This window comes from Acinonyx jubatus, chromosome A1 (assembly GCF_027475565.1).
Source record: "Acinonyx jubatus isolate Ajub_Pintada_27869175 chromosome A1, VMU_Ajub_asm_v1.0, whole genome shotgun sequence".
NCBI lineage: Eukaryota > Metazoa > Chordata > Mammalia > Carnivora > Felidae > Acinonyx > Acinonyx jubatus.
Window position 1 is genome coordinate 43,175,159 of NC_069380.1, and position 25,873 is coordinate 43,201,031.

Below are 25,873 nucleotides of genomic sequence, written 5' to 3' on the forward strand. Positions count from 1 at the left end.
TTTCTACATCCCCTTTTCCTGCCTGCACGCCTCCCCTAGACTATGACATTTACAAGACACTTGTGAGAAGTAGCCCAAGAATACCACAAACATAACATACATAAGGAGCCACATATAAATAGTCTGTGTTTGTTTGTGTCATGAAGTTCGACAAGTGTGGTCACATCAATGTGAATCTACCTAAGCCACTAGTTTGTCTTCCTGCATTGCAAAAGGACTAGCATTTTAAAGGCTATTGTTTTCTTTAATTTTCAGATGAGCCCTAATTGTTGGACATAAAGTCAAAAGATCGGCACTTGAAAATTATGAGTGAGTAAAGTTCACATTCTTCTGTATTTCCACTTTGATCTCTTTTCACATGTTCATTTTGTGAGCAAATTGGTGAGAACTATTAATATGAATGCTATTGCAGAGCTTATAATTTGGCATGACTATTGATTACATTCATGAATGCTGGCTACAGGACTAACATATATGCTGTTGTTCGCCATGGGGAACTTTAATAGGGAGCAAAGCAGTGGCTGTGACTCTGAAAAGAACAATATTCTCCTTCTCTAATGAATTAGTGAGCTATATCTGTCATAACAAAGTACCAAATACTGGGTGACTTAAAAACAGAAATTTATTTTCTCACAACTCTAGAGGCTAGAAGTCCAAGTACAAGGGTTTGGCAAATTTCGTTTCTTCTGTGGCCTCTCTGGTTGGCTCATTTTCTCCCTGTTTTCACATGATCTTCCCTCTGTATGTGCCTATGATGTTTATAGGACACAGTCAAATTGGATTAGGATTTACCCTAATGACCTCATTTTAAACAAATTACCTGTTTAAAGATCTCATCTCCAAATATTGTCACATTCTGAGATAATGGGGCTTAGAATGTCAATTTATGAATTTTGGTGATAGGGAGGCACAATTTAGCCCATAAGACCCAACAGTGGCTTATCATCCTGCATATGTGGCCATTATTAAATTATCCACTGAACTAAGATGTTTCCGCTTGGAGTAAAAAAATAAATGAATAAAAGATTGCTTCACAGTGAGCAATTTGTGAGAATAGGGAAAATGAGAATGAGTTCAGAAAGTCAGGAAGGGAGACTTTTTGTTGAATTCCAGGAAAGAAGGCAGACAGTAAAAGTCCACTGGTACTCCTTCTATTTACAAAGAATATATAAAAATTTGCACTACTGCTAAAAGATTCAGAGAAAATATAGATTAGATTGTCTAGGAAATTATATCTGATGTTCAGTTATTATGATGGAGTAAATATGATAATAATTTATCAGGCTAAAAATCATATCTCATAAGTTATAGTTCAAGCTCTTTGAAAGGTTGAACAAGGATATCTCTCAGGGTAGGTGTGGAATTCAGGATTCAGAGGCTCTTTACAGAGGTCAAAAATACCACAGGGAACAGTGGCCCTCACAGTCATGTCAAATGAAAAACACAAGGCTAACCAGTTTATATAATTGTTAAGTTTCTAAACTTTCTCCTGTTAAATCAAGAATAAGCCATCCTGGGGCGCCTAGCTAACTCAGCAGGTTAACACCCCACTCTTGATTTCGGTTCAGGTCATGATTCTCGCAGTTTGTGGGATAGAGCCCCGTGTCCAGCTCCGTGCTGACAGCACAGAGCCTGCTTGGGATCCTCTCTCTCATGCTCTGCCCCCTCCCCCCCCCCTGCTTGTGCACTCTCTCTCTCTCTCTCTCTCTCTCTCAGAATAAATAAATAAACTTGGGGAAAAAAAAGAATAAGCTATTCTGGCATACTTTTCTTTAAATCTCCTGTTGGAGAAGTAAAAGAAATATGAACATCTATAAGGAAATCTAAATATAGATAAAGCAATTTTTTGAACAGCAATACACACAGGATAATTCACAGAAACGATGAATAGTTTTTGATCCACTTATCTATATCATTTGGAAATAACTAAAGGATAAAAGTAATTTGATAGAATGTGAATGTTTGTAATAAGAATGGTAATAACTATTAATGTCAGTGTAATCATAATTATATATATATGTACATATATACACATACACACACATATTATATTTCAGTGAGTGTCTACCTATGTTATACTGTTACACACTATCAATATTCTCTTCTAGTGTTTTGCTAGGTGGTAGGAAAAAAGTAGGACTTCAGAATTAGATTGTCCTGGTTGAGCCTCCAGACTTTACACTATCCCTTAGGAACTGTGAGACTTTGGGCATGTTTCTCAACCTCTCTCTGTGTTATGTGTAAATGGAAAATATAAAAATGTATACTACCTATTTCTCAATGTTTTAGGAAGAAGGGCTCAGTGTTCTCAACACATACTGCCCAGCAATGCAGGCTCCTTTATTTCTAAGTTTAGCAATTTCCTCTAGAAATGTTTTTCTGGCCAGAAATTCCCACTTCCTGCCCCATCTGTGCTGATAACCGTTGCATTTATTTTATAAGGCACTTAACAGATTGAATTGAATTCGGCATTAACATGTTCATTGTTCCTGTTCCCACAAACTGAAAGGTTGAGGATGGTGGTAAGCATTGTGCCTGTATGGATTGGCTTTGTATATCCAGTGATTTGCACTCTGCCTACCACATGGCAGGTGTTCCATAAACATATGTTGAATAAAGTCATGAGTGTTTAAGGTGTCTTATTATGTAATAACCTGGTAGTCTAAAGGAAACAATGTATTTTGCAGTGTCTTATGGTATACGTGCATAATGTATCTAAGGAGCAGGTTTCATAACTGTCTTTCCCTCAAGCTGGAGATATTCTTAATAAGCTATTTTATTACTCCACTGAATAGAAAACTTCATGATCAAAGAGAGCAAATATCATTACAGAATCTGGTTCACTGACTATGACTCAAAGATAATTAAATATTTGAAAGATCTTACTGATTTAATATACTGCACAGAAATACAACAGTAATTGTTTGCTAGAATTGTAACCGTCGTTTATATTTCTACATCAATGGTCTGGTTTATTTTTCAAAAACTAGAGGAAACAAAAACCTAATGGATGGGGATTATTTAAAATAGAATTATCAAATGTTGCTAATCTTAGTAATTATTTCAAATAATAACAAAATGACATTTTTTTCATTTAACTAGAGTTTAAGGAACCAAGAACCATGAATCAAGAGCTTGGGGTCTGGTCCCTTGTGTGTCTGGCTGATAGATGTTTGCCATGAAACAACCACTCTGGCCAACTGTTCTAAGCTATGAGTCATAGCATTAGATCAGTGGTTTTTCAGGATTTTAACAGTGGAAAACATTAAGATAATTTTAGAGAAATTTGATTTATAAAAAAATACAAGCTGGATTGTTCATGTTAAATGATGGTAGGGCCTAGAGTTTATCAAGTACCCATGTCTTCCAAAATGACACCAATGGCACCCCCAGGAAGCTTAAAATGTCTTCAAGGCGTGCAGTTTGCAAACTAGTGTGATAGTTTATATTTGATATGCTTTTTATCATAGAATTGTATTATTTTATCTGCTCTTTATATTTTAGATATGTTTAATACCTTATAATAATTTAGACTAGATTATGCCAAAAAGCCCTAAATGTTTACATTTTCTAAAAAAGACACTATGTTGTAAAACTTGCATCATTATGAAAATATCTCATGGATAACTTTGTGCTTAAAATATCAATGCTTATACATTTATATAGTTTTTTGAGTAAATAATATGAACCTCAATATAATTTAAATAGAATATTTTATAATTTAACATAAAAATTGATAGACATTTTTGATCCTTATATAAAAGGATGTTATAAAATATATACGTATTTTTTTTTTCTTTTTAAGTGGTTAATATAGTGCATTACATTGATTTTCCAATATTAAGGCAACCTTTCATTACTGGGATAAAATCTAATTGTCATGAAAAATCACCCTGTTTTATTTATTGCTGGATTCTATTTGCTATTTTTGCTTGTTTGTTTTTTTGGTAAATGTTACATCAACATCAAGAGATTCTCTGGTTTTCTATTTTTATAAATAGTTTCTTTGCTTTTGTTATAAGTGTAATCTGAATTCATAGAAAAATATGCAAAATAGTCACTTTTCCCCCAATACTTTGATGGAGTTTTGGCAGAATTGTTTGTTTGAAAGAAAAATTGTATTTTTAATAATTAGAAAGCTGCTTCATTTATCTCTTTAATATTGACCATGGTTTTGTAGTTTGTATCTTTTTTCTTTTATTTAAATTATAAAAAGTATTACCATAAATGTGATGTGTCTTGGGGCACCTGGGTGGCTCAGTTGGTTAAGCGTCTGATTTCGGCTCAGGTCATGATCTCACAGTTCGTGGGTTCGAGCCCCACATCGGGTTCTGTGCTCACAGCTCAGAGCCTAGAGCCTGCTTAGGATTCTGTGTCTCCCTCTCTCTCTGTTCCTCCCACACTCATGCTCTGTCTCTCTGTCTCCTTCCACAATATATAACATTTAAAAATTTTTTTAAAATGTGATGTGTCTTCTCAAGGAACATTTTTTGGTTACATCAATTTTTCTCTATTGTTTTGCATTTTCTATTTCACTGATTTCTGTTAAGATCTTATTGTCTTTCTACTATTTCTACTTTCTATTTTCTACTTTTCTACTATTAGAATTCCTCATTAAAATGAGAATACTTTAATCTCCCTTCTGTTCATTAGCTTTCTTTATTTATTTATTTTTAATTTTGTTGTTGTTGTTGTTTATTACTTGGAAGTTGATGTCATTGACTTGTGACCTTCAATTCTCATATAGGAATCTAGAGATATAAATTTTCCTTTAAATATTGCTTTAGCTATATTCCCATGTAGCTTTTAATGTTGTGTTTTCATTTTTATTCAGTTAAAATACTTTAATTTTTTTATTTCTTTTTTGATTAATGGGTTATTTGTGTGTATTATTTATTTTCCATATACTTAGGAATTTTCCAGGGTTTTTTTCGTTATTCTCATCTCTTTTAATTCTGTTGTGAGTATTTTGAAATCTGTTAAGACATATTGTATAGCCCACATATGGTCTGTGATAGTAAATATTACGCATGAGCTTGAAAGTATTCTGCTATTGCTGTAACTTGAGTATTAAAGTCACCTGCAATTACCGATTGCTTATGTTTATTAATTGATTTATATATTTGGGTGTTTTCAAATTGGGTGCAGGAACATTTATAATTGTTAGCTCTTCTTGATGGATAGACCCATAGTTATGATAAAAAGCCCTTCATCATCTCTTGTTACAGTATTTAGTTTAAATCTAGTTTGTCTAAATATGGCTCCAGCTTTGTTTTGACTTCCAGTAGCATGACAGATTGTTCTCCATCCCCTCACTTTCAATCTGAAGGTGTCCTCAGGTCTAAAATGAGTCTCTTGTAGATAGCAAATAGATGGGTCTTGTTTTTTTATCCATTCTGATACCCTTTGTCTTTTGATTGGAGCCTTTAGTCCATTTACATTCGGCATTATTTTTGAAAGATGTGGATTTAGTGTCATTGTGTTATCTGTAGGTTTCATGCTTATGGTGATGTCTCTGGTCCTTTGTAGTCTTTACAACATTCCAGTCACAGAGTCCCTCTTAGGATCTCTTGTAGAGCTGATTTAGTGATAATGAACTCCTTCAGTTTTTGTTTGTCTGGGAAAACCTTTATCTCTCCTCTATTCTAAATGACATCCTTGCTGGATAAAGGATTCTTGGCTGCATATTTTTCCTATCTAGCACATTGAATATTTCCTGCCACTCCCTTTTGGCCTGCCAAGTTTCAGTGGATACGTCTGCTACTACCCTTATGTGTCTACCCTTGTGGGTTAAGGCCCATTTGTCCCTAGCTGCTCTGTTTATCTTTGTATTTTGCCAATTTCACTATCACATGTCATGGAGAAGATTGATTCCTGTATCCAAAGTCTGTAAAGAACTTACCAAACTCATCACCCCAAAAACAAATAATCCAGTGAAGAAATGGGCAGAAGACATGAATAGACACTTTTCCAAAGAAGACATCCAGTTTGCCAACAGACACATGAGAAGATACTCAGCATCACTCATCATTAGGGAAATACAAATCAAAACCACACTGAGATACCACCTCACACTAGTCAGAGTGGCTAAAATTAACAACTCAAGAAACAACAGATGCTGGTGAGGATGTGGAGAAACGGGAACCCTCTTGCACTGTTGGTGGGAATGCAAACTGGTGCAGCCACTCTGGGAAACAGTGTGAAGGTTCCTCAAAAAATTAAAAATAGAACTACCCTATGACCCAGCAATAGCAGTACTAGGAATTTATCCAAAGGATACAGGAGTGCTGATTCATAAGGCCACATGTACTCCAATGTTTATAGCAGTGTTTTCAACAATAGCCAAATTATGGAAAGAGCCTAAATGCCCATCAACTGATAAGTGGATAAAAAAGATGTGGGTTACATATACAATAGAATACTACTTGGCAATGAGAATGAAATCCTGCCATTTGCAGCAATGTGGATGGAACTGGAGGGTATTATGCTAAGTGAAATAAGTCAGAGAAAGACAGATATCATGTTTTCACTCATATGTGGAAGTTGAGAAACTTAACTGAAGACCAGGGGTGAAGAGAAAGGGAAAAAAAACAGTTATAAACAGAGAGGGAGGGAGGCAAACCATGAGACTCTTAAATATAACAAACTGAGGGTTGATAGGGGAACAGAGGAGAGGGGAAAATGGGTGATGGGCATTGAGGAGGGCACTTGCTGGGATGAGCCCTGAGTGTTGTACGTAAGAGAAGAATCATGAAAATCTACCCCCGAAGCCAAGAGCACACTGTATACACTGTATGTTAGCCAACTTGACAATAAGTTATATTTTAAAAAATAAAAAATAAATATCTAAATATACAATGAGTGAAAAAAACAAAGTATTCTGCTATTATTGTATGAACATGGAATCTTATATAAATATCAATCAGGTCAATTTGTTTGATAGTATTCTTCAAATCTTTTACATTTTTACTAATTTTCTGATGATTTATCCTAACAATTAGAGTGAAACAGTGGTGCTGAAATCCAGAAAAGTATTCATGGATGTCTTACATCCTTTCAATACTATCTTTTTTTTCTTACAAATAATCCTTGCTTTACACACTCTCTAAAGGCACAAACTTAGGCTAAAAGTTTACTACATACATGTGACCCTCGCTACTTAACAGTTTTATCGCAAAATTCTGTCATCTGGAAATTACCATCTTTCCTAGTGACCACAACTTAATTTTCTATATTTCTCAAATTTCCTTTTTTCTTTTATCTTGTTTTTAAGAAAACAAATTTGGAAGATTTCTTTATATTTTATGAGGCAAGAAAAGCTTCAAGAATTGTGTTATATCCAAAATCCAGATTTCTTCTTCTGGTCAAGGTGATCCTTAAGAGTGTTTGTCTTTCATAATGATAGAAAAGAACACACTGATTGATTTAACCTCATTAAGTCATTCTTTCTGGTGGTTTAATTTTAATTATCTACCAGGAATAACAAGAAAATTATGTTTTCTGGGGTGCCTGGATGGCTGTCAGTTGAAGGCCAACTCTTGATTTCTGCTCAGGTCATGATCTCACGATTGTGAGGTCAAGCCCACTTTGGGCTCCACACTGGACCTGGAGCCTGCTTAAGATTCTCTCTCTCTCCCTCTGCTCCTCCCCACCTGTGTGTGTCACACACACACTCTCTCAAAAAATACAAATAAGAAAAGAAACTTATGTTTTTATATAAAAGCATTTTTCTATAATACAAAAGTAGTGCTGTATTTTTAATTTATATTATTTTATTCTACAATGGTTATTTTAAGAATTGCTTCTAACATAGTTTGATTCAATTTCAGTTAGGAAGGAAGTCATATTTAGAAACCCCAAGCATGTTATGTGAGAAAACTCCACATAGTGCAGAGGACTTTGATCAGTTAAATCATTTTAATTGGCACATTGTAGTAGTAGGAGCTATACAAAAGCACCTGTTCTCTCAGTTTTAAATATCCACAAAGTGAAATTGATTCAAAAATCAATTATAAATGTACTTTCTATTCAATACCATCTTTCTTTATTAAAATTAAAATAGCCTTTCTTTTTTTCTTCAGATTTATCATTTTCTCTAATTATGCTGGACAAAGAATCTCTGTGCTGGGCTAGAATACAACTTAAATTGCATATTTGAAAAATACCTTTGTTAGAGAACAGATATATTGTGTCCATTTTCTGTGGAAACAGAATTATGTTTTTTGACACCACATAACTTTGAAATTTTAATTAATTTAAATGTAAGTTCATCATAACTAGAAAATGGGGGAAAGTTTTATTTCACAGTTCTTTTTTTTCTGTGATCTAAAGAACCAACAATAGAAAGTTGTTTTAATTCATTATACTTAGTATTTTATAGAGTCCTACTAGAGTACTTTATATTAGCTCAGAGTGCCAAGCTTTGTATCTTCTTGAGGTACATATGATATTAATGTTGGAGTCAGGGATATTTTTTTATTATCATTGATTTTGAGATGGAATGAACCTGGTTGAATCTTTATTTCAGTGTTTCTAAGTCGGGTGTTCTTGAACATTACTGTACAGGTGGTTCAACAATTGTGTTTGGCACAGATACAGATTATCTGAAATATTACAGATTATCTAACATATTACAGATTTCTAAAATATTACCATCAAAAACTCATATTCAGTAAGATTGGGTGGATCTATGGAATATATATAATATATTTTAAATAAAATTGCAGAAGAGTTTTATAAAGGTGATCTTTAGATAATTTGTTGCCATTTCTAGTTAATCCTTATCCCTTTAGAATCACAATGTGCAAGCTTCTGCCTTGCAGCAAAATATTCTACATTAGGTATTGTGTTAAATTTTCTTGACATGGTATAGAACATGCAGTGTAGATGTTTTTCCCTAGTGGAATGTTGGACAGAAAGAAATTTCTGGACAGTAAAACAAGTACTAACCAACATCATTACAAAAGGAGGGATCTGAGGAGCTCCCCTGCTAACCTGATCACAATTATATATTTAATGTCACAATCTACTATTCAGCTTTTTCTGGGCAACTGAAAATACCTCAGAATTAATTTTGTGACCATATTTGCTCAATAAGTAAATCATAATATATTTAAATATAAGTTCATTGAATCATCTTAAATATGAGGTGATTTTTTTTTTCTCTAAAATCCAAACTTGTCCTAACATATGAGTTTTAAAGTCACAAGATAAAATATCATGGCATAGCTATTCCATGCCCCATACTTGAACCTTTAAGGAGAAAAATTTTTGACATAGTTTTGCTTGTTTCAGGATCTCTCAGAATCAGGTATATGTTTTTGTCATGTGAAATTTAAGATTCTTTCTTCCCTGTTTCTTGGATATCGCTGTTCAAATTGGACAGAATGAACTTACCTGACATGAAGTACAGCTAGGCCTACCAAATCTTTGTGAAACAGGTATTACCCTTTTGAGAAGAAGTAATAATAAATCTCTCTGAGTAAAAAAGGGCTTCATCAATTGTTAAATATAGAAGATGGCTATCCTCTTCAGCAAGTGTAGGTATGTTCCAACCATGTTCAAAGGACATCTTAGTATAAAAACTACCATACATTAGAAGCTCAATAAATCAGGTCTGTTACAAGGATCAAGGACAATGCTGAGAAAATAAAGAAATGGGATGGGAAGCATAGCCAGTGAAAACACCCTACTACTACTGGACAAATTATTTTTATCTCCAAGTTTCTATAAATTAAAAAATTGTATAACTTTTTTTAAAAAAATAATGTTTATTCATTTTTGAGAAAGAGAGACACAGCACAAGAAGGGGAGGGGCAGAGAGAGAGAGAGAGACAGAATAAGAAGCAGGCTCTAGGCTCTGAGCTATCAACACAGCTTGATGCTTGTCCTATTTGAAGAACAGAAAAATAGAACACTGAATGAGAAGAGATTAGAAAACTGAGAAAAAATATCAGGTACATCAATATAAGAATAGCAGCATGCTCAGAATGCTGAAAATAAAATAGAAAATAGAGAAAATATAAAAGACAAGAAAAATAAAAATATTTGAATAAATAATGGCTAAATTCTTTTCAAATTTGATGAAAAACGTTAATTTACAGATCTAAGAAGCTTAAAAAATTTGAGTATAATAAACAGAAAGTAATTCACATCTAGATAGAGCATAGCAAAACTTGAAAACTGAAACCAAAAATAAATCTTTAGTAAGTCAAGAGAAAACTGATGTATCAATTACAGGGGCACAACACATGATTAATAGATTTTTTTCATTAAAAAAATGAAGAGGCATAGCATGACATATTGAAACTGTGAATGGATTAAATACCCTACCCACAAAGGAGAGGGGGAATCATACTAAATAAAAACAAAAACAGACGCAAGAGCCAGCTTTTTGAGGTCTACAAGAGACACAATATAGACTCAAAGACATGAACAGATTGAAAGTTTTAAAATGGAAAAAGGTACAGTATGCAACAAGCAGTAGGAGAGATGAAATGGCTATACTATGAGACAAAATCGGTTTCAAGAAAAAAGCTATCAGAGATAAAGAATGACAGTTTATAATAAAATGACAAATTCATCAGAAAGTTATAGCAATTACAAACTCCTTCTCAACTAACAACAGAATTACACAATACATGAAACAAACCCTGGCAAAATTGAAGGGAGATATGGGCACTCTAGCAGTAATAGTTGGACACTTCAATATTACATTCTCAATAATGGATGGAACAATTGGAAAATCAGCAATAGTATTGGAGTCTCCAACAGCACAATTAGCCAACTTGATCTAACTGATATCAGAAGAACACTGCTACATCAGCAGCTGAGTGAAGATTTTTCTGAAAGACATAGGGAATATTCTTGATAAATCATAATAAAAGGTCGTAAAACAAGTCTCAATAAGTTTTAAAAAATTGAACTAACTCCATATGTTGTCTGATGTTTATGGCATTAGAAATCAATGACTGAAGGGCTATATTTGTAAGTGTATTTACAAATATTTGTAAATTAAAAGAAAATTAACCAAGGGGCACCTGGGTGGCTTACGTGGTTGGGTGACCAACTTGGGCTCAGGTCATGATCTCACAGTTTGTGAGTTCCAGCCCCACGTTGGGCTCTGTGCTGACATCTCAGAGCCTGGAGCCTGCTTCGGATTCTGTGTCTCCCTCCCTTTCTGCCCCTCCCCTGTTCACGCTCTGTCTTTCTCTGTCTCAAAAATAAATAAAACATTACAAAAATTTTTTTTAAAGAAAATTAACCAAGAAGTCAAAAACGAAATCACAAGGGGAATTAGAAAGTAGTTTGAGATGAACAAAATAAAAAGTATAACACATCGAAAATCATGAGATGTAGCTAAAGCAGTGTTTAGAGGGACATTTATAACTGCAAAGGTCTATACTAGAAATCATTAACTAAAGCATCTAATTTTAGGAACTACCAGAAAGAACAATCTAACCACAAAATAAGCACAATCAAGAAAATAATAAAAATTTGAGCAGAAATCAATGAAACAGACAACAGAAAATAGAGAAAACACAAAATACAAATCTGATCATTGGAAAGACTTTTTAAAAAATACTAACAAATTAGCTAGACTGTAGAAAAAGAAAGAATATAGAAATGATCAAAATGAGGAATATAGGTGGAGATATAACTAAATATCTTACAAAAAATAAAAAGAACTATAAAGGAACACTTTAATTTTTGTAAAAAAATTATACAACTTGTATGAAATTTACAAATTCCTACAGGAGACAAAAATACCAAAACTGGCAAAATATAGAAAATGCGAATAGACCTATGGTAATAGTTTGCATTATTAAGACAAAAAAACAAAAACTTGGTACAAAGAAGAAAGCAGTTTTCACAGGAGAATTCTATCAAACATTTTTGTAAAAAAGGAAGAATACAAATCCTTCATATACTATTTCAATAAATAGAGGAGGAGAGAATGCATTTCAACCTGTTCTACGAAGCCAATATTACCCTGATACCGGATAAAGAAATTTAGAAAATAAAGCCGAAGATCACTTTCCCTCATTAATATAGATGAAAAATACAAGAAAATATTATCAAGCCTTATCTAGCAATATATAAAAAGTATTATACACATTTTTAATAGATGTGACCATGTATATAAATGACCAAGTGATGTTATTCCAGGAATGAAGATACCTTTAATGTTCAAAGAAATCAATTGATGTAATATATTATATTTATAATACAAATGACAAAAGGCATGATCATCTCAACAGGTGCACAAAAATAATTTTGCAAAATCCATTCATAATAAAAATTTGCAACAAACTAGTAATAGAAGGAAACTTTCTGTTCCTGATAAAAAGCAGTATTGAAAAATCTACAGTTATCATTACCATTGATGGTGAAAGAATGATTTTCTTCTCTGAAACTGGGAATGAGGCAAAGATTTGATTCCTGTCACCTCTGATCAACTGGGGCTCTACCCAGTGCAACAAGGCAAAAAGAAAAAAAAAGTCAAGAAACAAATTAAAAATCATTCAGAAAGAAATAGAGCTGTTTTATTCACAAATAACATGACCCTGAATATCTCAAATTGTAAAGTTGCCATAAAATACTACCAGAACTAACAAGTCCCTTGTTTCGGCAAGGTCTCAGCATACAAGATTGACATACAAAAATTAGGCATATTTTTATGTACCAGTAACAATTAAATGAAATTTTCAAAAGTAAAGCCATTACGACAATATCAAATATAATAAAGTACTTAGCAATAAGTTTAATCAGAGAAGTGCAAGACCTGCACAATGAAAATTACAAAGATATTTGAAGAGATGTTAATAAATACAGAATGCTCCCTGTCAATGGTTTGCAAAACCTGATGTTGCACACACTTATACAATAATGAATTTGGTAAATGTTATCAATATGTATGTATAGTGTTCCAGAGCTTGATTTTTCTGTTAATTTGATGTAGTCATTTAAATGTTAAAAATTAAGATCCATGTAATACACATAAATAATGCATATATGAAAATATGTCATCTTTTTACTCGTTTATTGGGCTTTTGTATTTTTTATTAATTGTGTGCACTACTGATTTTGTCTATTTTTTCTATGGGGCGCATATATGTGGTGTATGTAGATACATATTTCTATTGAAGTATATTTATATATGAACAATTATATAAATGTTTTTCTATGACTTAAATATATGTTAATGATGTAAACTCTTGTTGATAATTCGTTGCAACATTTTCTCCCAGAATGATTATTGCCTTTTTAAATACATTTTTTTACCTGCATACATTTTCAGCGTTCATTTGCATTTCATTTTATCAGTGTTTGACTTTAAAAACTCTGTTTTGTATGTCAGGTACTTCCCTTCCTAGCCCAAGATTGAAAGTGTATGCATCATACTTCTTTTCCTCTGGTATTAATATCCTTGTATTAATCACATTTAATATTTACTGTTTTTAGAATCTACAGATATATTAAGATGTTCCAGATTTATTGCTTTGCTATTAGTTTTCTTGCCTTGTTTGTTTTTTTCCCATTTTTCATTTCTAGTGTAATTTACTGATTGGCTTTTAGCCAATTCTCCTCTCTGTGTCTTCTAATAAGATAATTTAAAATAGTCAAATTATTACATTTATTCAGGTGGACAAATATAATACATCTTATATTGTAGATTTATAATATTTAGACACTTGAATTCAAATATGTAAACTTATTTTTTCCTTAGATGCTTCTTTCATTTATTTATTTTTCAAAATGATGTTCTGCATGTAAAAGTTTACTTAATCTCCAAGGTTTTTATTAGAAAATTAACATGGATATGTAGATATTATTCAGTTTGATATATTTTCATATAACAAATCATCTTCTTTATTTTTATCACCAACTCATACATAATTACAATCCACCATTGGAAAAATTATCATAAATTTACTAATCCAAACATAATTAAAGTCATTATGAATGTTAGCAGTACCCTATACATGTAATAAGGAACAATTCTGGTTTTCTTTTGGTGACTAATGCTAATAATTCATTTATTTTTAATTTGTACAGCATTTCCCATTTGGCTTTGACATTTTTAGTTACTAATTAAGAATTAATGTAAGGTGTGTGGGGAATTAATAAGTGCTTTCATGATGCTGATGAATACATATTTGTAAGGGAATTAGTTAATATTATTCTAACCACAGCATGGATACATCCAACCTGCACAATCCACAATTGCCCTCATGTAGGCACAATTCTGGTATTTGTTTCCATTGTTTCTTTAAAACAGAGTGAATTTTTTATCAAATTACTTTGGTTTCAAATTAAACACAATAGGTAGCATACTTTAGATATTGAATGAATACGTGATTGACCATCAGATTCATGTATTTCTTCTGATGGCAATATTTTTATTATTTGATTCAAGATATATTAGACTCCAGTATATTTTTCAAAATTGCATTTTATGACTAACATAGTAAGCACAAACATTAACCTACCATGTATTTAAATGTGTGGCTTAAATTAACTGCATTTCTTCAACATGAAGGTAATTTTCTTCTATTTTTTTTATAAATTGGTTCTTCTTAAAACGTTTGTTTATTTTTGAGAGAGAGAGAGAGAGAGCACGGGGTAGGGAAGGAGACAGAATCCCAAGCAGGTTCCACACTATCAGAATCCTTTGTGGGGTTTGAGCTCATGAACTGTGAGATCACGACCGACTCAAAATCAGGAGTTGGACTCCTTACCTACTGAGCCACCCAGGGGCCCCTTAATTGGTTCTTCTCAAACAGAATATCATGCTACTTTGTTTTATAATTGAGATATAAAAAATGTTTATGTTTAATAAAATCTCTAAACAATTAGAAGTAGCTCTATTGATAAATACATATTAATCTAATAAAAATTTGGAAAAAAGTCAAATTTACTATTTGTACTGTATATATTTATGAATTCTCAATATTAAAATATAATATTGTTACATTAATCTTAAAAAGTTTTAAATCATGAAAGACCATCTATATGGATTTAAGGATAAATTAATTACATTTTATTTCATTACACTATTTCTTTTCCAGTTAAAAAATAAAACACAAAAATAAAATCTGTGTTTAAGATTTGAACTTGTCATGAAAGTGATTAGTATGTTTGACAAACAAAAACTAATGCCTAGGGTCACCTGAGTGGCTCAGATGGTCAAGCATCCATCTCTTTGATTTCAGTTCAGGTCACAATCTAATGGTTTGTGAGATCAAGTCTCTTGGGCTCCAAACTGACTTCAGAGAGTCTGCTTGGGATTCTTTCTCTCTCTCTCTCTCTTTCACTCTCTCTCTCTCTCTCTTTCTGTACCTTCGCCTCCCCTCGCACACACACAAAAGTGCGTGCGTGCTCTCTCTCTCTTTCTCTCTCTCTGTCTCTCAAAATAAATAAATAAATAAACTTAAAAAAAAAAAAGAAAAGAAAACTAACTAGCCCCTAATTGTTAGGTAACAGGGCAAGCATACTTAATTTAATTATTTTTGTAAAATTATTTTAGCAAAATCTGTACAAATAAAAATTGAATCATGCCATATAAATTCAGAGATGTAAATACACCAATCTGTTTTATATAAGTTTACACTTACATAAATAGATATATAAGGGGTACCTGGGTGGCTCAGTCAGTTAAACCTCAAACTCGGTTTTGGCTCAGGTCATGATCTCATGGTTCGTGAGTTGGAGCCCCATGTCAGGCTTTGCGCCGATGGTGTGGAGTCTGCTTGGGATTCTCTCTCTCTCTCTCTCTCTCTCTCTCTCTGTCTTTCTTTCTCTTTCCCTCTCTCTCTGACCCTCCTGCATCCTCTCTCCTTCTCTCTCTCTCAAAATAAATAAATAAAAACTTTAAAAAATAATATTTAAATAGACAAATGAATAGATATATAAGAAAATCTCTCCTTATATGCTTATATTTGTGTGTGTGCGCACGCGTGTGTGTTGCTTGCAAATGTGTAGCTAGCTATAACTGTATCTGTGAAAATAATCAGAAGACTTATAAAAATAATACATAAATATTGAAAACCTTTTTTTTTTTCTGATCTGAAACCTTGAAAACCCTTGAAGAAAGGAAAAAGTTCATTGGCAAGCACACCCAAAATATAATAATAATTAAAACAAAATCATTGGAATGGTGCTCTTTTCTCACTTCCATTTAGAGTATTGCAGACTTTTATAAGTAGCCATCACATGCCATCTTATATTATCTCATCTATGAGGTATGTTGTATTAACAGAGGCACATTGAAATTCTCAAGAGTTCCTTTGAGCAAACATAGATTTCAAATGAGGTGGCACCAAACCACAAATGGTTAGGACCACTCCAGTGCCAGGAGCAGAAGCAAAGCAAGGCAATCATCTGATCGACTATAGTTTAAGAGACTGCCCTATTTGCGAAAGCTGAATTGGCTGTTTGTGACTGGTTATTCTTAGGGTGAGGTTTCATAATTTTAAGGTATTTTGTGGCATTTATTCTGGTTAAGGTTTCATTTTCCTTTCTTAGGCTTAGAGACACTTCAGTCCAATGGTCTCCTCCTTTGTTTATTTTAATAACTTTTATACACAGTGACTCCCATCTGTCTTTATGCACAGCAAAACCTATCACTGAGACATTAGGTATGACTCTAGAAAAGGGTTTATTCGAGAGGCAGCCAAACCAGGAGGAGAGGAGAGAGCAAGCCTCAAATCCACCTCCCCAAAGGGGGAGAGAACAAGTTTATAATCATCAGGATGGAGATTATATACATATTGATGAAAAGGGTGGGGAAATATAACTATTCATAAGGAAAAATGTAGCAAGCACATTGAGCAAATATATACCTAATGTATCCCATGCTCACTTTGGAGTAGAGACTTAGCATCAGAACAAGGCAAAATTCAGCCCCTGAGGTGAGGAAGTTCTCTTAGGACAAGGAGAAGGGGCTGGCAGCATGCCTCCAGAGCTGGTATAAACTAGATGGGTTCTTGGGCCCCTTCTCTTGGGTAAGGAATGAAGGGCCTTACTTGTTCACAAGCTGGAACTGTATCAGTTGACCTTGTGTCCAGGCTTCTGCAGAGACAGCTAATGGATTTGTTAGTGGGGTGTGAAAATACACAATAGCTGATTAGGAAGAAGTAGTTCCCTGAAAAACAAGCTCTAAAGTTTCTATTAGTCTCAAACTCATTAACCCTGTGGGGCACAGTTTCTCCATGATATACTCCAAACAAGGTTGTTGAAGTTGTATAGTAAACACCATGATATATATGCCTTTGTTTTTTTTTTTTTAATTTGTTTTTACATATGGATGCAAAATATTTTAGAAGCTAAATTTTAAAAAAGAATGTAAGAAAAAACAATTGTTATAAGTACAGTGAGTTCACACTGGGAATCCCAATACAAATCTCAGTGACCAAGAAAAATGTATGAGAGAACATCTAGGCCTAGAGAGAAATTAATATAATGCCCAGAATTATAGGAAAACCCTACTTGCTGATGTTAATTTGTTGCTTTGACATTATTATTAAAAGAGTATTTGTCACTCTCAAAAGTGTGCTGTTTTGAAAGATAAGTTCAAATTGTTATCATCAGTTTCTTAATAAGAAAAAAAATAGAAATTAGCCTCGGAAACTATGCTATATACTATTGTAGTTGCTTTCAGAGATCGGATTCCATTTTGTATATTAATGTATTGATATTGATCTTTGTAAATATAAGATTATAAAAACTTTATCCTTAATTGAGGGGTTTATACTGAAGGAGGATACAAAAGTGAATATGAAGGAAAGTCAAGAGTTAAATAAAAATAATCAATATAAATCACCTCTAGTTAAGGATGAATTCAGAAGAAAAAAAAGTATTTATTTTATGTAAGCTTTAAACTAACCTGGATAACTAGCCAGACTGAGGAGAGGTACATAAATGGTTGCAGAGATTTTCAAATAATGCTTAAGGCATGACCAGAAATTAGTCTCTATTAACAAGGAGTATATTTAATATTGTTAGGGAAAACACAAAAATCTGGGGCATGCACTTTTCTTCAGGGAGTTAGAAGCAAACATTATGAGAAATATGCTTGATAAAGCAAAGGATATAGGTTGCTACTGACATGGGATTAAAATTGAGAATGGGTAATAGAAGAGATTTGCACTGATCTATGACCTCTGGTGGGGGAGGGGTTGCGGGGAGAGTTAAGAATATAGGTGCAAAGATTGCCTTGAAGCAGAAGAAGGAATTTCCAGTGTCATGGAGAAAAGGAGACATAAAATGAGCATGGATATATAAATTGTATAATTGCAATATAGAAAACATTAGGAAACTACATAAGTAATATTCTCCATTTTGTTTAGAAAGTGAGAAACTAGGTCATTTTATGAAAGGGATATAAATTTAACAGGATAGTGGCAAAAACAAGGAATAACTATTCAAGGGTATAAAAGAAAATTGGCAGTTAAGAATGAGTAAAACACTTAACAGAAGGATTGAAAGAACATCTTATGTTGGTTTTAGGTAATCACAGTAAATGTTGACATGCATTGGGACTGCCTACCGAAAGTTGATTATTTTCTTAAAGACAGACTTTTTTCTTTGATTAATCAATAGAAACTCATGTCTGTGATGTGACATGTGAAAATTTTCATCTCCATGTTAAACTGACAACAGCAATAAAGTCATAAGAACATAAGTAATACATTTTAAGTTTTTTTCTTTTTTGCTATTGTGGAATAGTCCTATATAGTACTTTATAGATCATTAATATATGTATTAAATATTACATAAAAATCTGAGGAAAAAATTTAAAACAGTTTTAATAATTATTTGCTTTTAGAATTTAATATATCAGGCCCACCTTAAACTATATCTTCCTTTTTGATATGAGAAGAATTTTCCTTTCCTGCTGTAATTTTGTATCAGGAGGGAAATTGTATTAATTTAAGAGCAAACCCTTTTTGTTCTGTCCATTTCAACCTTCACATCCAAAATCTCAACCTCTGCATTACAACAATTTTTCCCTCCCTGAGAATGTGTTTTCTTATAATACAGAAAATGAAATGAAAAAGAAAATTCAAAGTCTCCATCCTTTTAAAACTGAAATAACACACACACACACACACACACACACACACACACACACACACACCCCTACAATTTGTTTCAGCTCAAAATATCTGTGTTGCCCTTGAGTGAAGATTAGGGCAATTAATTTTGGTTGTTTCCTTTACCTGAAAATCAATCAGGCAGTGATGATATCATCAGGTACATCAAAGGTTTTAGAGAAAACAGTAAACAAGATTTAATTATTGCACTCACCACATAGTGGGTGCACTCTAGGAACCTAAACTGTAAGGCAGATTAATTTTCTTTTATTTTTCTTTTCCTGTAGTGATTGCTATAGCAACAAAACTGAATTGCATGTGAGACCAACATCTACAAACTTTTAAGGCAAAGAGCTGCTACAGGGTACTCCCAGTCTTCAGCATGAGAGAATATCCATCCAAACAAAGTGTTGAATGATTATTTGTACAAAAGGTCCCTCATTTAATGTGTATTGAACAGATCTCTCATTGTTTGGAGGGAATCCTAGAAACATCATCTTTGTTTATAGGGATAATGCAAATCATTTCTAGGGATAGTCTTCTACATAAAAGAGTACAATAAAACCTTCTTTCAGAGTTAATTAGATTTAGAAGATAAGATTATTTGTGTAAGCAATGATCCTTTATAAAAAGCTTACTCTAGCAAAATTAGAACAGTTGAAATTACGCTTTTTATTAAATGGGTGTCTTTTGCTTTTTACCATTTTCTGTGTATACATCAAGGCAAGACTGTCTGTAATACAAATCATTTTATGTGAAGTAGATTGGCACATAATAGTCCATAATAATGATACAAGGGAAATATGTTTGTGGAGATGGAGAAATTAATATTATTGTCATTTTTACCTAATACAATATATTTAATTTCAATTATGATTGTTGTATAGATACGATTTTTTTAAGTTTATTTATTTATTTGGAGAGAGAGAGCAAGAGCACCACCTGGGGAAGGGCAGAGAGAGAGGGAGAGAAAGAGAATACCAAGCAGGCTACATGCTGTCAGCACAGAGCCTGAGGTGGGGCTTGAACCCACGAACCATAAGATAATGATCCAAGCTGAAACCAAGAGTCTGGCACTTAACCGACTAAGCCACCTAGAAGCCCCTATAACTGCAACTTTTACAAGTAATAAGCAATCATCTTGCGGATCAAAACTCATGGACTTTTGAAATAAAATGCATTTGAATAAATAGTTACTATCTAATGAAAACTCTATTAAAAAAAACAGATGGCCTGCATCTTTATTAAATATAATTAAGGATCTTTCAGGTAGTATTTCATTAGCTAATTAATCAAATATTTAAATAATTGCCTGTGATTTGTTACAGGCAGCCTCATTTACCCAGACTGGCATTTTAACATTTATATATTTATTTCTTCCCTACTTCATCTCTCAGATTTTCTTTCTTTAAAGTAACACCCATTTTGTATCACAGTCATATAGTTTGAATGAAATTTTCCCAATGAATTTTTGAAGTGAGGCCCCATTAGCCTATGGGTATTAAATATTAATCCATAACCCTTGTCACCCAGTAAGCCCAAGGTTCTTCCTTTAACATATGATTGGATTAGGTAAGGATGCCTGTCTTAATTTGGTCCCATCTCAGTGAATCACAGGTATAGCAGTAGCAGTAGTATATTGACTAGAGAGAATCATTTTTTCTCTCCCTGTACCTCTCTCTTCCTCCTTCCCTCCTCTCCTCTTTTCCTATCTTGCTCTCTCTCTTCTTGGGTGAGCAAAGAGGTAATACCACAGTATTGGTTAATACCTTGTGGAAAATAAGGGCCAGTTATTTGCTAAAGCTAAAATTGGCAAAGTGCAGAAAGAAACAGCTGGGAGGTGAAAGCATTGAACCATGCAGCACAATCTAGAAGCCTGGAAAGTTTTTAAGCTTTCCAGTTGAAACTCTTAATTCTCAATGTTTTAGAAACATGTGCATTAAATGCTCTACTTGTTTAATGTACTTTGGGTTAGGTTTTATGTTACCTAAAACATAAAATCCTCACTAATATACTGCCCTTATTGACTGAGGCATGATGAAGCTAATTCTCCAGTTGGAATTTTAAAAAATGTAGACCATTTTTATGCCATATCATTATGACATGCTATATACGTAATAAAAAGAACATGGATATATAGAATTAAAGACAAGAGGTATCTATCCCTAAATTGCTCACTTTTAGGAGTATTTTTAAATCATAAAAGGTAGATTATTTTATTTAAAGAAAACTGTTAAGCACAGAAGCATTTACTCATTGAAAACTGGCATGGACACTCAGCAGTTCCACTACTGGCAAGGGCTTTAGCAGATTTCAACCTATGTATTAATTTATTTATACTATCAACTCATATGTAATAAAATTACATCAGATAAATGGCAAAATATACTACACTATTGTCTTTTCCAAAGAAACACAATAATTTGTAACAAAAGTAATCAAATGTTTAAAATCCATCTATTAATTAACTATAATATTAAAGACCTACTAAAAGCAGATGATTTGGGACACTGTGGCTAGAGCTATGCTAAAACAGGACTTTGTGATTCTTGTCTTATTGGAAATTACTGGCAACTAATACTTCAGTTATTTTAAAAATCCACAACATTGTATATAACCATATAATGACAATGCTCTAAAGGAAGCAACTGGTAAGCATGAAAGAACATAATTAGTTGCTTCTCTAAAGGCAGGAGTCAAGGGTCTTTCCAGAAATACTATTTAGGCAGACATATTTGTGATGAATAACAGTTAGTTGAGGTGTAGAAGGTGATACATGTCCTATAGGCAAAGTGACGACACGATGAGGGCTTTGATATAAACAAAGAGAGAGGGGAAAAAAAAGAGAGAGAGCAAGAACTCCTTTCATAAGGAAAATGAAAAAAAAAAAGGAAATTAGAGAGCCTAGTAAGTAGTAATCAAGAGAGTTGTACCAAAGGATACCTGAAAAACTGGCATGAGCCAGATCATATAAGAGCTCATAGATCTTTTATTTGTGTGTGTGTGTATTTTATTATAAATCCAAGTACAAATTTATGGAAAGACTTTAAACTCTAGCATGCTAATGTCTGAGAAACTATCGATATATTCCTTAGCCTGTTGTTTAAAAAATAGATTTAAAGAGAATGAGAGATGAAGCAAACAGATACAAAAGTCTCTGAGAAGGCTCTAGGCAAGAACTATAGGTCATTAGGACTAAAATAAATATTAGTGATGGAAGATAATTAAATGTTTGTGTGTGTGACTTTGTGTCTGTGTGTGCCTATAATGAAGGTGGCATCAGGGAGATCTGATGTTTGATTCAGTGTGAGATGAGAGAGCTAGATGCCGAGATGAATTTACTATTTCTGTAATATAATTTGGGGTAGTGATATTGCTCTTTTCAGAATTGGAGAAGAATGGAGAAAATTTATAAATGGGGAGTCTAGTTTGTTAATTCAGAGTTTAAATGTTTTGTTTAAATAAATGTGGAATGCCTCAGTCCCATGACCCCTAGAGATGTCAGACAGATAATTGGCTATTCAAGAGTGAAACTTAGAAGAGATCCTAGCTAAAATATTAATTGGAAATTGACAGTCTTTAGATTACTCATATAATAAAATGATAACATCACTTCACATAGAATTAATATCACATTACTTTTTAAATTAACATGCAGCAAAATTGAGTTTATTATTGAGTAGAGTTTTATGAATTTTTGGACATGTGTGTATATTCACATAAACACCACCACAATCAAGATACAGAGCAGTCCCATCACCTCCAAAGGCTCCCTCTTGTTATCCCTCTGTAGTCAATCACTTGCCCCATTGTTAATCCTTGGCAGGCATTGATCTGTTATCTGTCATTAGGATTTTTCCCTTTGTGAGAAAGTCATGTAGCTGGAATCACAAAGTAAGTGACTTTTCAGATGGCTTCTTTCAATTACTCTTTAAAATTCATACAAGTTGTGTGCATCAATAAAACCTTCTGTCAGGAGCCAAGTGATTTGGTGTATCTAAATGTAAATATCCTCTTTGATTACCCAGTATTATTCCATTGCATGGAGGTACTGCATTTTGTTTATCCATTCCATTCATAATTTGAAGTACATTTAGGTCGTTTCCAGGTTTGTTTTTTTTTATTTTTTTTATGTTTATTCACTTTTGAAAGACAGAGAGAGACAGAGCACAAGCAGGGGTGGGGTGGAGAGAGAGGGAGACACAGAATCTGAAGCAGGCTCCAGGCTCTGAGCTGTCAGCACAGAGCCTGACGCGGGCTCGAACTCAGGAACCGTGAGATCATGACCTGAGCCGAAGCTGGACACTCAACTGACTGAGCCACCCAGGCGCCCGCCAGGTTTTTATTTTGTAAATAGAATTTCTATCAACATTTGTGTTCTTGTTTTAGGCTAGTATAACTTTCACTACTCTAGGCTAAATTCTGATAAGTAGGATTGCTGAGTCATATGGTGTGTGTATGGGCAATTTTATTAAAAAAAATTGCCAAACTGTTTCCAGATTGGCTGAATATTTTTTTTTGTTTCAGTGGATGATGTGTATGAGTTCTGTATGCTCTGCATCCCCCTAGGACTTGATATTGTCATACTTCTTATTTCTTAAGCCAGTCTAATAATTATGTACTAGAATCTAATAATGAATGAATGAATGAATGAATGAATGAAATTTGTTTACTTCTCTATTTAGAAAATACACTTACTTGCCCTCTATATATTCGCACACTCTCTTTGTGTTTATTTGTCTTCCACATATATACATGTCTTATTTGCTTAAGAGTCTAAGTCATTTTTGTCTACTCTCCCCTTTTCCCATTGGATTGCTTATTTTTCACTATTGATTTTGAGTGTTCTTTATTAAGTCTGGATGCAAATAATTTCTCCCAGTCTATATTTAGCTTGTCTTTTCATTTTCTGGATGAGTCTTTCAGAAGAAAAAACAGATTTTAATATTTGATGAACTTCCATTTGTAATTTTTTAATGGTTTGTACCCTCAGTATGAGGTTTATAAACTCTTTGCCTAACTCTAGATCATGAAAATTTCTTTTGATTTCTTTTAAAATTTTTATAATTTGAAGTCTACATTCACATCTATTATTGGTTGATTTTTGTAAAAATACGAGAATTTTGTTAAGATTCATATTTATATGTACTGATGTCCACTTGTTCCAATATCAATAGTTTTTTGCCTTTACACCTTGGTCAAAAATCAACTGATCATTTTCATGTGGAAAAATTTCAGGAATGTCTGTTATTCTGTTGTATTGATCTATGTGTCTCTCACTTCACTAATACTACACTGTCTTTTTTATTGCAAGTTTATATTGTTATCAATTCAAGCAGTGTGGGACTTCCAACTCTATTCTTTTTTAAAACTGTTTTAATATTCTGTATTTCTGCTTTTCATTTATGATTTATTTATTTATTTATTTATTTATTCATTCATTTATGTTTATTTTTGAGAGAGACAGAGCACGAGTGGGGTAGGGGCAGAGAGAGAACGAGTACAGAATCTGAAGCAGACTCCAGGCTCTGAGCTGTCAGCACAGAGCCCAAGGAGAGGTTCAAACACAGGAACCATGAGATCATGACCTGAGCCGAAGTTGGCTGCTTAACTGACTGAGCCCCCCAGGCACCCTGCCCTCCTTTTGCATTTTAGAACCAGCTTGGCTATACCTACAAAATAATTATGCTGGGATTTTGATGGACATTGTATAAAATCTGTAGATCAATTTGGGAGAATTGAGCTGTTTATTATGTTGAATCTTTGAACCAATAGACTCATAATGCCTCTGTGTTAATTTAGTCCTTCTTTTATTTTATCATTTTCATTACTTAATCATTTTTAACTTTAGAATTTTAAGACTTTTTGATCTAGTTCAAATGCTATTTTTGAGTTGGATTCCAGCCATCCATTGCTTGTATATTGAAATATGATTGATGTTCGAGTGTTTAATTTGTTTCAAGTAAACCTAATAAACTCACTTATTAGTTCTGAAAGTTTCTTTGTGTATTTCCAAGATTTTATTTGTAGATAACATTGTTGGATACAAATAGGGAAAATTTTATTTATTGCTCTCCAACTGGTATGTTTTTGTTTCTTTTTCTTTTTTTTTAATTTTTTTTCTTTTTGTTTCTTTTTCTTGCCTTCTTGCACTAGTTTTGATTTCAGTGTGATATTGAATTGAAGCAATGAGAGGAATTGGTTGATTTTATCTAAGTTTTCAAATACATATGCATAAAAATGTTCATAGTTTTCCTTACACCGCTTTCAGTTGTGGTAGTGATATTGTCACCATCATTCTTGATATTGGTTATTTATGTCTTTATTTTTTCATTCTGTCTTGCGAGAAGTTCAAAAGTTTGTAAGTGTATTAAAGAATCAAATTCGGTTTCACAGAATTTTTGCTACTGCTTACTGTTTTCAATTTCATTTATTCATAATTCCTACATCTATCATCTTTATTGATGTCTTCCTTTCCTATCTTCTTTTTCTTCTTCTTCTTTTTTTTTTTTTTTTTGTATTCTTAAGATTGAACCTTTTTTTTTTAAGCTGGCAATCAACATGGCTGAATTTGGCCGACACGTTCTTTTTAGGCTCCTATGGGTTTTGGTTTTAATGTTACTTCAATTTTCAAAGATTTTGCAGTGATATTCTGACCAGCCCCGTATGTGCACCAGTCAGTAGCCACTTTGAGGAAAAAAGTAGTGATTTATCTTTGTTTAGTATTTAGATTCACTCATGCTTCATTAAGGATGAGCCAAGAGTTTAGTTTCTCT

General features: G+C 33.1%; 1 long non-coding RNA gene across 1 annotated transcript in view; it reads left to right on the forward strand.

The window, feature by feature from the left end:
• Positions 1 to 255: 255 nt before the first annotated feature.
• LOC128314345 (uncharacterized) overlaps positions 256 to 25,873 on the forward strand; it is a 94,888-nt gene continuing 69,270 nt past the window's right edge. Inside the window, exon 1 of the long non-coding RNA XR_008295878.1 lies at positions 256 to 309. This is a non-coding gene — a long non-coding RNA (uncharacterized LOC128314345). The remainder of the gene's footprint in view (positions 310 to 25,873) is intronic.